The following is a 12,820-nucleotide window of genomic DNA, read 5'->3' on the forward strand; positions in this document are numbered from 1 at the left end:
GTTTGTGTATGAGGGAACTTTGAAAAGTGTGGAAAATGGAATTGAAATATGATTTTACTTTGGCGTAAAATTTTTGAAATTTATATATAAGTTTTTCATAATATACATTTTCCATGAAATTTTTGAAGACCTATCTTGTGTGTGTGTGTGTGTGTGTGTGTGTCTGTGTATACATATACACACCACGTTTTCTTTTTTTATTTTTGGTTTTATAACTTTATTTGAAAATCAGCAGTTAGTTCTCATCCACATTGACTGTTTGTAGATTTTTGAATATGGTAGCAGGTACATAGGTCACCAAAGTGTAGAGCTTGTTGGGTGAATCTTCATCCTCGTTTTGTTTTCCTGGACAACTGCACACGAATTTGATATGGGACGTTCCTTATTCCTTTGGCCCAGACAGCTTTGTTGAGCCTGGTATCAGTGTGCACATCTGGAGTCCCCATCTCTTTCATGGCAAATTTCTGGATTTCTTTGAGTGCCCGAGGGGCACGTTTCTTGAAGCCCACACCATGGATACGCTTGTGAATGTTGATGGTGTATTCCCGGGTCACCACCTCGTTGATGGCAGAGCGGCCCTTCTTCTTCTCACCACCCTTCTTTGCAGGAGGCATTCTGCTGGGCCTAAGCTGGAAAGAAACCACACCACATTTTCTTATTTATTCATCTGTTGACAGAATTTGGAACAGTTCCCATGTCTTAGCTATTGTGAATAATGCTTCAATAAAAACTGGATGGCAGATATTTCTTTGAGGTAATAGTTTAATTTCCTTTGGATATGTACCTATATAATAAGAGGGATTTCTGGATAATATGGTAGATCTACTTTTAATATTTTTTTTCCTTTTTTTTTTTTTTTGAGAGGTTTTCGCTATAGGGTGCATGTGTTTGCCAGAAAGACAGAGACAGAAAGACAGAAAGCGAGAAATCACCTCCCAGGGGGTATGGCCATGCCACAATCCCTTCTCCTCCATTCTCCAAAACCTCAAGAACTTTTGTTATCTTTTGTCTTTTTGGTAATAGCCTTACTAACAAGTGTGAGACAATATTTCCTTGTGGTTTGATTTGCATTTCCCTAATGATTAGTGATGTTGAGCATTTTCATATAATTATTTAGCATTTGTATGTCTTTCTTTTCAGAAATATTTATTTAGGTATTTAGTCCATTTTAAAAATTAGATTATTTGTATTTTTGCTATTGACTTGTTTGAATTATTTATGTATTTAAGATACTTTCATAAATAAGGGGCCCAATCAGTGGTGTGACATTTAAGGCAGCTGGATTCCACATGATTGAAATCCTGAATCCAGGGACCAGCAATTAGCATAATGGCTATGTCACTGGACTGCCATGTAGTCGACCACAATTTGGATCCTGGACCTGGTGGCTTAAATTCACGCTAGGCATGCATTCATGCGTGCCCAAGATCCCAAGAGGAGAATGGAGGAGAAGGGATTGTGGCATGGCCATCACCCCTGGGGGGTGATTTCTCGCTTTCGGTCTCTGTCTCTCTCTGTCTTTCTGGCAAGTGCACACACCCTATAGCAAAAACCTCTCCAAAAAAAAAAAAGAAAGAAAGAAAGAAAGAAAGAAAGAAAAAAATCCTGAATCTAGTGGCTTGAAAACACACTAGGTGTGTGTGTGTGTGTGTGTGTGTGTGTGTGCGTGCCTGAAATCGTGTGTGTGTGTGTGCATGCCTGAAATCCTGAGGGAAGAATGGAGAAAAGCTTGTAGTATGGCTGGCCCCTCTGGAACGTGCTCTTACTTTCCTTTTCTCTCTCTCTCTCTCTCTTGAGTCCATGTATTATCTAGCAAATTTAGAAAATAAAGAAAGTTGAGAGATATATTCTCCCATTCTGTAGGTTGCCTTTTTATTCTATTGATCGTTTCCTTTTCTGTGACAAAGTTCAATGCAATTCTATTTGTCTATTCATGCTATTGTTGCCTGTGCTTTTACTGTCATATCCAAAAAATAAATTGCCCAGACTAATGTCAAAAAGCATTTTCCCGGGAACCAGCAGTTAGCGTAATGGCTATGTCGCTGGACTCCCACGTACTCGACCGCAGTTTGCGTCTCAGACCCAGTGGCTTAAATCTCACGCCGGGCGCATGTGCATGTGTGCCCAAGATCCCGAGAGGAGAATGGAGGAGAAGGGATTGTGGTGTGACCATCCCCCCTGGGGAGTGATTTCTCGCTTTCTGTCTCTATGTCTCTCTCTGTCTGTCTGGCGAGCGCACGCGCCCTATAGCGAAAACCTCTCCAGAAAAAAAAAAAAAGAAGCATTTTCCCTAGAGGCAGTGGTTTCTGATTTTCTTATTTTTCTTCTTTTCCCCCCTTATTTTCCATATATTTGTTACTATATATATCAAAATAGGTATATAATGTTTTAAAATGAGAGGGAGCATTGTGCCCCTGAACTGATCTCCATTAAACAGAGTTGAAATTTTTTCTCCACTCTGAATATTGTTTATAGTTTATTAATTCCTTTAATACCAAGATACACATTTGATATTCCAGATGTTGGCTTATCAGGAAAAAGTTAGGTAGAGCCCCACCTCTCTTTTCTGTACTGGTGCAGCCAATCTTACTTGCACTCAACTAGACACCTCCTGATGGTTTTCACCAGAACTTTTGGTTTGTAGGTCATTTGTCAAGATGGCCTATGCTAAAAATAGGAGAACTTCTCTTCTCCCCTCTGCTAAAACTCCGGGATTAGCTCTTATTTTGTCAGCAATACTCTTCTACTATTTCAGCTACTTGCCCTCTGTGATAGGGTCCAATTGGGTGGTAAAAGATGCTATTGCAAAAGACAGTGGCCAGTTCGAAATGCTTTATGTGTGTGTTGTAAAGACTGGCAGCTTCCTTATAGCGATTCCTATTTCTAGAAGTTGAAACATTGCTAAAACATTTCTCTCCAGTTTAAATATGTTATGCAAAACTAGACTCAAGCTTCAATTATTTTACAAGTGGCTCAATAGTTTTATAAATTATTCAGGGTTACAGTTCACATTGCTTTAACCAAATAAACTGATCTGGATATATGAGATGACACTAGTCAGACCACGGGTGGGCACATTACTCTCCCTTTGCAGTAGTTTTAATTTTTTTTTAAGAAAAACAATGCCAACGACTCATACATTAATTATAGCCAAGCAGATGTAAGGAAAACATACCTCTCTACTGCGATACATGTTGAGTGTCTCTAAAATCCACCACAAGGAGACAAAAAGAAATGGGCTCCTCCAAGGGGCTGTAGATAGCAAAGTTCTTAGCCAGGCTGGAAAATGTCACTTTCTACAAGACTCAGAACCACAAGTCAGAAACACTAGTCTCCAGCCTCTTTCCAGCTATGGCTATGTAGGTTAAAACTACTTTCTGAAGAGAAGGAAGGATAGCTGTGGACCGTAAATAGATAAGTCTTCCTCTGTCTGGAGAATAAAGTTATTTCCAAGGGAAGCAATAGGAAACTTCTTGGCTTTTCTGTTTGACAAACACAGTAGCTTCTCTATCCCCTGGGGACATGCTAAGAAGAATCCTGAGAGTATTTCTACCTACCCAAGACTATGTCTACTGCTGCCAAGATTTGGGTATGTGTGAAGATCTCCCCCAGATCCAAAAAAAAAAAAAGAGCAAAATGCCCTGCCCAAAGCTGCTGCAGGATTTACTCTGGGTGCCCAAGGAGATGCCTTGCACTGCATCTCCAGAGTAGGGACTCCCACAGATCTGCCATTTGGTGGTTGACTACAGAAAGGTCACAACATTTTAGCATGCAAACTTTTGGCTAGAGGCTCCACACCTATTCCCCTGCCCTCAATATCCACAGGCTTCTCAGAAGAGCATAATCCCTTTGTCATCTACACTGATGTAGTGTATGAAGTGCGCCCTGATCTCCAGGGACTCAGAGCTTACTGGAAGCCCGACTAAACTTGTCACCAAGTCCTCCAGGCTGCTGAGGCCAAAATAATATAGGTATGGCTCCAGGACCTGGTGGTTAAGTAAGCTGGATCCCTCAAGGACAACTATGTGGTCCAAATCGCAGACCTGGCAGCTTGAGAAATATACTAGATTGTGTGTGTGTGTGTGTGTGTGTGTGTGTGTGTGTGTATCCAAAAATTCTGAAAGGAGAAGATACAGGAGAAGGGATTATGGTGTGGCCATTCTCCACACGGGATGCTTTTGCCTCTTCCTTTCTCTCTGTCTCTCTCTGATGAGCATACTGACCTTGTAACAAAAACTAAGACAAAGTAATACAAATATATGTGTATAGATATACATATAATCCGGAACCCAGTCCCACCTTTGTGTAAAGCCCAGATACTCTCTACTCAATATATCTCAAGAGTCCTGTGTTACCTCTGTTTTTCCCATTTCCTTATCATGTAGAATTATTGATTCATCTAAGGTCTTGCTCCTTGTGGTTGTTTCTTCTCCACTAACCTCATTGACACAGGGCATGAAATACCACCCTTTTTTTCCTTGCTTACCAAGTTCCCTTGGCAAATGGCAGTCATGTGTGGTCAACTTTCACGTGGGAAGAGGGAGAAATGGATGCACTTTATTTGCAGCAGAACACAGACCTCTGGAGACATTTAGGTGATAGGGGAAGTTCACAGTCTGGATGTATCATAATATGTTTCTTAGAAAATATTTCATACTTGAGAGAAATGACACACCTTCCTAGCAGACAGATGTGGTTGGGGTCAATTGTGACTTAATACAAGAGTAATTTTTTTCTCTCCCTTAAACACAGAAATTGTTATCAGCAGTGACATCTCAGGACTGTGGCTATAAACTGGCTGCCTTGGGCAGTGTCTGGCTCACAGATGTGATTTGCTTGGCTTGCAATGAATGTTTCAAAATAATAATCATACACCAACACTTAAAAATCAGCAGATTTTACCCCCAAATTATGATATTTTCCTTTTCTCTCTAACAAAAATCAGGTTTTCTGGCAATACTGAGGTCCACACTCCTGCATGGCAGGATCTGGCCATTGCTGGTGCAGCGGCATCCTTTAAATAGACCAAGAACACTCTGCTCTCCATGGCTCCCACTGGGCACAAGGTTGCCCTATGTTTCATATGCCTGACTTTTGCAAACAGACATTTGTTTCTCTAATCTTGAAAGAACCAGAGCAGCCTGGGAAGGCATGGGCACTGCTTTGAAAATGTGTCCCTTGCATTGGTTTGAGGAATGATGTACAGAAGAAACTAGGTGTGAGAAGACATTTAACAGTTTCAAAGTTTATTCATTTCTCTCTGCAAAAAAGGAAGGTCATGTTTGCCCAGTCTATTGTGAAATTTTACATAAAAATGTTCATGAAAACTGCTTCAAATTCTTCAGAGATGGACAATAAAGTAGAAGGGATAGTTTTAGACTCTTGGTACTTCAGACTCCATGAAACATCTGCATTATACGTTCTCTTCTTTTATACTTGAAATTGGATACTGTTTTAAGAAAGAAATCTCAGTACCATGAAGCTGACAAGTTGGAAGAGTTGAAAGTTCTCTCTGATTTGATGCCCAGATGTATTTTGACTTTAATTCTTTGGGAGTCAAAGCCAAACCTTGGGTGCAAATTTGGCATTTTGGGGGTGTCATCCTTTCTTTCAGACCACTTGGGCCACGTCTTGCTAATTGTTGCTTTGGTACATGGGTTGTATTTGATATTCAGGGACTCTGAGTTATAGACAACAACCAGAGACTGTAGGACAGCAGTAGCAAGGTAGCAAGGGGAAAGTTGTAGCCTAGGCAGAGAGGGACAGCTTTAGATAATCAAGAAGGCCAGGAAGCAAGTTTTGTCTCTCAACTGCAGACAGTTGTTGCAAATACATGTTAGGGAATACTTGCAAGACTGATTTCCTGTTCATTTGCCTATTTTAAAAAATGCCTCAATTGTTCAGTTCTTTCCACTGTGAAACTGGGTGGTTGCCTAATAGCATTTCAGAGATTACCAAGGATAAGTCCCTCTGGAGAACCTCAAAAGATTGTGTAGACTATCTCTCCTTACTCTAGGGCCCAGAAAAGCCATGCAAAATTCTCCTTGTGCTCTTTGAAAGCTTGGTAACTGCTACTCAAGGGTGATAATTGTGGGCCTATGATATTTAAAATAGATGTTCCTTCCACTCAATGCATGCTTGTGAGTGGGCTTGAATTTGGGTTGCTTTCCAAGCCTTTGCATGAATTTCCTAAATCCTTATGAAGGTGTATATTTGAAGAAGCCAAGGATTTCAGCCCCCATCCAAACTGGTGATGTGTTCCTAAACTTGTTCCCTAGAACATACCATTCTGGTGTCAAAGCCCACATGCTGTCTGCAGAAGCAGCACGTGGGCCTCTACCTTACAGACCTACCACACTTGCCTCCTTCTAGACAGTCATAAAGGTGGGAGTAGCCAGTGCTGATCTTTAACGCCTGAGTCATTACTTAAGGGTAATGTCAAATCATCTAGCTTTGAACATTAAACTGCTCCTCTGAGGTTCATTTGGATCCCCTGGGGACCTGCCTGGGCACTACTGAGCTGAATAACTTCCCCGTGTTATAATGTTGTTTAACTTCATCCTTTCAAGTGTGTTTAGGCAGACCATGGTCTGAATTCACAACCAACCCTTGATTCCCAACCCAGAACATAGGATCCATGTAAACCCACTCTCTGCCATTGCTATGTTTTCGCCAAATTTATTTTTCTTTCCAGTTTCTGTTTTCCAAATTGCCCAAGGTAGGAGGGAACCCCTAGCCCTAAGAATATTTTGCTAATAGCAGGTTGGTTAACTTTCCCGGTGAACTGTGACTTGCAATCCCTAATCAGAAGGGGATGAATTCAGGAAGAATTAGGCCAGTACCTAATCCCAGTCAGTCAGCTCATCACAAGTTTCCTTGACATATATTGGTAAAAATGCTGTTTCCATCTAGTCAGGATCTTACTACTCCCAGTTTTCTGGAAGGCCCAGTTGACATGGGGTGCAACCCTGATTCTACTGCAATGTCAAATGATCTAAGGAAAACAACAGAGGGGAGGCTAGAAGTGTGAGTTGCCTGACTAATGGGATTCTGAGATCATTTATTTATCTTCTATAAACCAGAGCTTTGAGAACGAGGTACCCTCCATGTGTAATGAAGATAGGGTTGAGCTTTCTGTTCCCTAGGTCTGTTCCTTCTGTAACCTTTTTTTTTTTTTTTTTTGGAGAGATTTTCACTATAGGGCGCGTGCGCTCGCCAGACAGACAGAGAGAGACATTAGAGACAGAAAGCGAGAAATCACCCCCCAGGGGGGATGGTCATGCCACAATCTCTTCTCCTCCATTCTCCTCTCGGGATCTTGGGCACGCACACACACGCGCCCGGCGTGAGTTTTAAGCCACCGGGTCCAGGACGCGAACTGCGGTCAACTACGTGGGAGTCCAGCGACATAGCCATTACGCTAACTGCTGGTTCCCCCTTCTGTAACCTTTTATAACATACAAGTGGCAGAAGTCTTGGGGCCTTGCCAGATAGGTAGACATGGTTCCTTTCTTTGAATTCTCCCCTTCTTTTGCACAAGACATATGAGGAAGGCAGAGGGTGGTAGGAAGCTTGAGATGTTCTCTATACTCCTCTCTTCCTTCTTGGTTTCCACACCCTTACTTTCTACACAAGTTAGGAAGAAGGCAAAAAAGGTTCATATTTCTTTCTAATTTTGCCTTGGAGTTCACTATGACCCTATACTGGTGCTACTTCTTGTAGGCACTTTTGAAATGTTGACCATCTTTGGAATGTTGCTTTGCTGAGCTAGAAGCCTGACATAACTCTTCTGAGACATTGGCTTGTCTCCTGTCATTTTTCTCTAGGAGATGTTTTTCTCTCAGCATTGCTTTTATATATTTTTCTTACAAAATTGTCTCATTCTTCCATCATGGTTCATTGCTATCATTGTTCTGTGTAAGGACTTGCTTTTGTTTTGCTTATTCATTCAGTTTATCCCATTTCTCTTCTCTATAAGCAACCATTTTAATAGGTTGAATGGCTACTTGTTTCGATTCATTTAAATTTAATTTTTAAAATTTTAAATCTATTTATTTTATATTCATTCACTATTTATCATTGCAGCATACAAAATGAGTTTTCCTGTCCAGAATACAGGGTATACTTGCTCAACCAAAGATATTACCATACAAATACTTTTCCATTTCTTATTCTTCACGTATTTTACTTCTTTTTACCCACCTTGCTTCCGTCCCTCTCACCCTCTGCCACTGTATTCATGTGAGTTCTTACAAAATGCATACTTTTGATTTATGTACAGGTCATTTTTTTATGTATGATATTGGTTTAGACATAGTATTTTTCAAATTTCTGTCAACATTATGTCTTAAAGATACATTTCTGCTAGGTCTAGACCCATTTCTACTGAGCATCTAGACTATTTTTTTTCCCAATTGTTGCCTTCTCTCCATGTCTTGTGTTTGACTTATTTTATTTGTCCACTTATCCAGTGATAAACTTTAACTTCCAATTACCTCCAACTTCACAAGTGTCAAGTTGTATGCTACCATGAACATTTTCATACATGGCGACTTATGGTCATGTGTGGGAATCTGGGAGATACATGCCCTGTAGTAGAACCATATATTAAATTTGTTTTTATGTATTTTATTGTATTTTTATTTATTTATTTTTTGTCATAGAGCATGTGTGCTTGTAGAAGGGAGAGAGAGACAGAAAGATACAGAAAGAGGGAAAGTGAGAAGTCACCCTTCAGAGGATATGGCCATGCTGCAATCACTTTTCCTCCATTTTCTTCTCAGGATTGTGGGCAAGCACACACACATGCCTATCAGGAATTTCAAGCTACTGGGTCAGGCATTCGAACTGCAGTCGACCATTTAGGAGTCCAGCACCTTATCCTCCACACCACCTGCTGGTCCCATTAAATCTAACTAAGCTGCCTAATTGTTCTCCAGAACTATTGTATCAGCCACATTCCCTTAAGCAGTAGATTATGATTTTTATATCCCCACATTCTCTCCAACATTTGGCATCATCTTACTTTCTAATTCAGCCAGTCTAGGATGTATAAAGTGGTCTGTCATTATGTTTCAATTTGCATTTCTCTGATTATTACTGATTTTTAACATCTATTCAATGTACTTCCCAGCTTTAGATATTTTTAATCTATAAATTACTATTAATATTCTTTCACCACTTTTTTATTATGTTGCCATTTTTCTCCTTGTTGATATGCAGAAATGTTTTTACATATTCTAGAAATAGTAATCTCTTATTTTTTCAGATATTATAAATATCATCTCCTATTCTATCATTTAGTAACTTTGTTCATGGTTTCCTTGAATAGAAGTCTTTTCTTTTGGTATAATAAACTTAATCTTTTTTATGTCTTATAATGCTTATTTTTGAAATTTTATTTTAAAGGTTATGGTCAATGTTATGAAGGACCAAAAAGAAATCAAAGTTGTAAGGATTAGCAGGGAAGAGCTAAAACACACATTATCTGCAAATGATATGGTCATCTACCCAGAATAACCAAAGGAAATCAACACATGCACTATTAGAACTAATAATAAAGTTCGGCAAGATTGCTGGAATCAAGATCAACATACAAAAATCAATAGCGCTTCTCTATCCTAGCAATAACCAACTCGAAAATAAAACATAAAAATGAGCTGTGCTTTTCTACCCAGACAATGTATTTCATAAACTTTTTGTGCTTTATTTACTTAAGGGAATTGGTTTTCTACTGTGGAATATTAACAGGTACACAGCGTCCTAAAAACTACTACAGAGAGTAGAGGAGAAGGGAACCAGTAAGAGGTGACCCAGTAGATGGAAGGAACTGGAGATAACAGGTCTTCAAGGTGCCCCAAGGTCTATAGATTCAGGATTGTGAGGTAAGCTCCTTGAGGTGAGGTGAGGAGTTTGTTTTTCTCACCTCGGTATCCCCAGCTCCTAGTGTGTAGTGTCTATTGATTGGTCATCAATGTGTATTGACAAATGAATGGTGAACATATTTACTAACGTCTTAATTATCACTCATTTACAGCTTACAATTAGGTTCCAGAAGACAGCTTTCTGAGGTTAAAATTGATTTCAACAGATGAGTAGAGAAACAATGTACAATATTTACCATCTTTAATAAGAGGATACAAAAACGTTCTGGGAATAAAGACTTTCTATCTTAAAGGCTTTCTCAGATTCCCCATTCATGACATACCTTTTCTTGTGGTATAATGCACTTTACATAAAATCTACGACTGTAGTCATTGTTAGGTAAACAGTTCGGTGGTATTAACTATGTCCCATGGTTGTGCAACCACCATCATTATCCATCTCAAGAATCTTTCATCTCCTCAAAATCAAAATTTGTATCCATTAAACAGAAGCTCTCTACTTCATCTTCCCCACAACTTCTGGCAATCACCAGTCTATTTTCTGTTACTGTGAATTCAACTATTGTAGGTACCTCATATAAGTGAAATCATACAGCATCTATCCTTTTGTGTCTGATTTATTTAACACAGTGTTTTCAAAGTCCATCCATGCTGTAGCATGTGTCAAAATTTTTTTCTTTCCATGGCTGAATATTATTCCATTGTACAGATATGCCACATTTTGTTTATGCATTCATTCATAGATGAACATTTAGGTTGTTTATATATGCCCATGTAAGACAAATTAATTGCATGGTAATTGGAGCTAGATAAGTCTTGAGGATACAAAGGTAAATATAACCCATTACTTTTGCCCCTAGATGTATTATGGTCTTTTAGAGGAGTTATATATTCAAGCAAAGGATTTCAGAACAATCTGACAAGGAAGGGAGACACTCTGTATCCCCCTAGCATAGAAGTAGTACTGGAACTGGGTATTTTTAAGAGATAAGCACCTCATCAAGCAGACAAGACTCTCTTCAGACAGGGGAAACACTATATATACAGGTTTGATCAGAGGTTGTTCAGTGGCTCAATGTAACCAGAGCATAGACAGAGTAGACTGCATGTCGGAGGAATAAGAGTGGATGATCAACCAGGAAAAAGAAGTTGAATACAACAAGGACTATTTATTTCTTCTTCTTCTTCTTCTTTTTTATTTTTTTGAGAGATTTTTGCTACAGGGCACGTGTACTCGCCAGAGAGACAGAGACAGAGAGATAGAAAGCAAGAAATCACCCACCAGGAGGGATGGCCACTCCACAATCCCTTCTCCTCCATTCTCCTCTCAGGATCTTGGGCACGCACACACATGCGCCCAGTGTGAGTTCTAAGCCACTGGGTTTGGGACTTGAATCACGGACGACTACATGGGAGTTCAGCGACATTAGCCATTATGGAGTATTTCTTAAGATGACAGGGAATTGTTTGCAACCTAGCAGCAATAAATTATATTTTTTCCTCCTTTTATACAAAAGTTGACTTAATATACACACTGTTTAACACATTGTTTTTTGTTTGTTGTTTTACCTAGTGATATCATTTAACAATCTTTCTTTATTCATATACAGAAAGTGTCCTCATTATGTTTTCATAGTTTCATGGAATTATATTGTATGGATGTACCATAATTTATTTAACCAGTTTCTTACAGATGAGCAATTAGGTTGTTTGCCATTTTTGTTCTTACAAGCAATAATAACAACTAACCTTGTACAGATGTTACTTTGCATACATACAAGTGTAACTGGAGGATAAATTCCCAAATGCCTAATTGATGGGTCAAAGGGTATATACATATGTAATTTTGATAGATGGTGCTGATTTGCCCTCCACAGGGGTTATACCAATTTATATTCCCACCAGCAATAGATGTTGTCTGTTTTCCCACAGCCTCACTAACCGAATGTGATCAAACTTCTGGATTTTTGCTAATCCCATTGGTGAACAATGACATCTCAAGACAGTGTAAGTTGAGGATCTCTCATTAGACTAAAGTCGTATTTCTTGGGTTTGTATTTCCTTTTCTGAGAATTTTTCTTTGAGTTTTCAACTCGGTCATTATTGTTTTCTATAAGTCGCTAGGAAATCTTTATTTCTTAGGCGTATTGTACTGAGCTTTGTTTTTTTAAATCAAGAGTTGCAAGTTTAGCCAAGTACTTTTTGTTAGTGTCTGAGATGACCATATCATTTTTCTCTGTAAATATAGTAATAGAATGTCTTACCTAGTAGAGTCTATATTATTTTACAGTTCTTAAATTTTTGAAATAAAATCCTATTCTTATAGTTTCTTGTTTTTAAGTGTTCTAATATATGTAGCTTGCTAATATTTTATATGTGATTTTCATACTTATTTACATAATAAAGTTAAATTACAATTTTGTTTTGCTTTTTAATTTTTTTGTCCAGTCTCTACCAGGTTTGGACACAAGGTTATATCTATTTCAATAAATGATATATGTTGACTTTAAGGTGTTCTTTATGTAATCTTTACGTGAGTCTTTTATAAATTTTGCTTTACACATTTATAAATTCTGCTGTAAAAGTGCTTTGTTGGAGCTAGCTTATTGGCACAGTGGTTATGTGCTGTTTACGTGAAGTTGGATCCTTATGGAAAATTGCAGGTTTGGTTTTCCTGCCAGGTCCAGGATTCAAACCACAGTCTGCCATGTAGGAGTCCAGCACCGTAACCACCACACCACCTCCCTGTTCCTGGTTTTAGAAATTCTTAAATGTAAGGTTATGTTTTCTCTTTTATAGTTAAGTCTAAGAGCAATTTTTCTTTTTAAGAAATTTTCGGAAGGAAAAAAAATTCTCTTTTTGATTTTATTTACTTCTATTTTACCACATTGGGATCAGAAAGTAATGTCTGTATTGTTGCTGAGGTTTTATTTTTT

At 38.7% G+C, this 12,820-nt stretch overlaps 1 pseudogene; it reads right to left on the bottom strand.

Moving 5' to 3' along the window:
- Window positions 1-235: 235 nt before the first annotated feature.
- LOC106733839 (60S ribosomal protein L31 pseudogene) lies at window positions 236-614 on the bottom strand (annotated as a pseudogene).
- Between the last annotated feature and the right edge of the window lie 12,206 nt (window positions 615-12,820).

The sequence above is a fragment of the Tupaia chinensis genome, unplaced genomic scaffold (assembly GCF_000334495.1).
Source record: "Tupaia chinensis unplaced genomic scaffold, TupChi_1.0 Scaffold145396_1, whole genome shotgun sequence".
Lineage (NCBI taxonomy): Eukaryota > Metazoa > Chordata > Mammalia > Scandentia > Tupaiidae > Tupaia > Tupaia belangeri.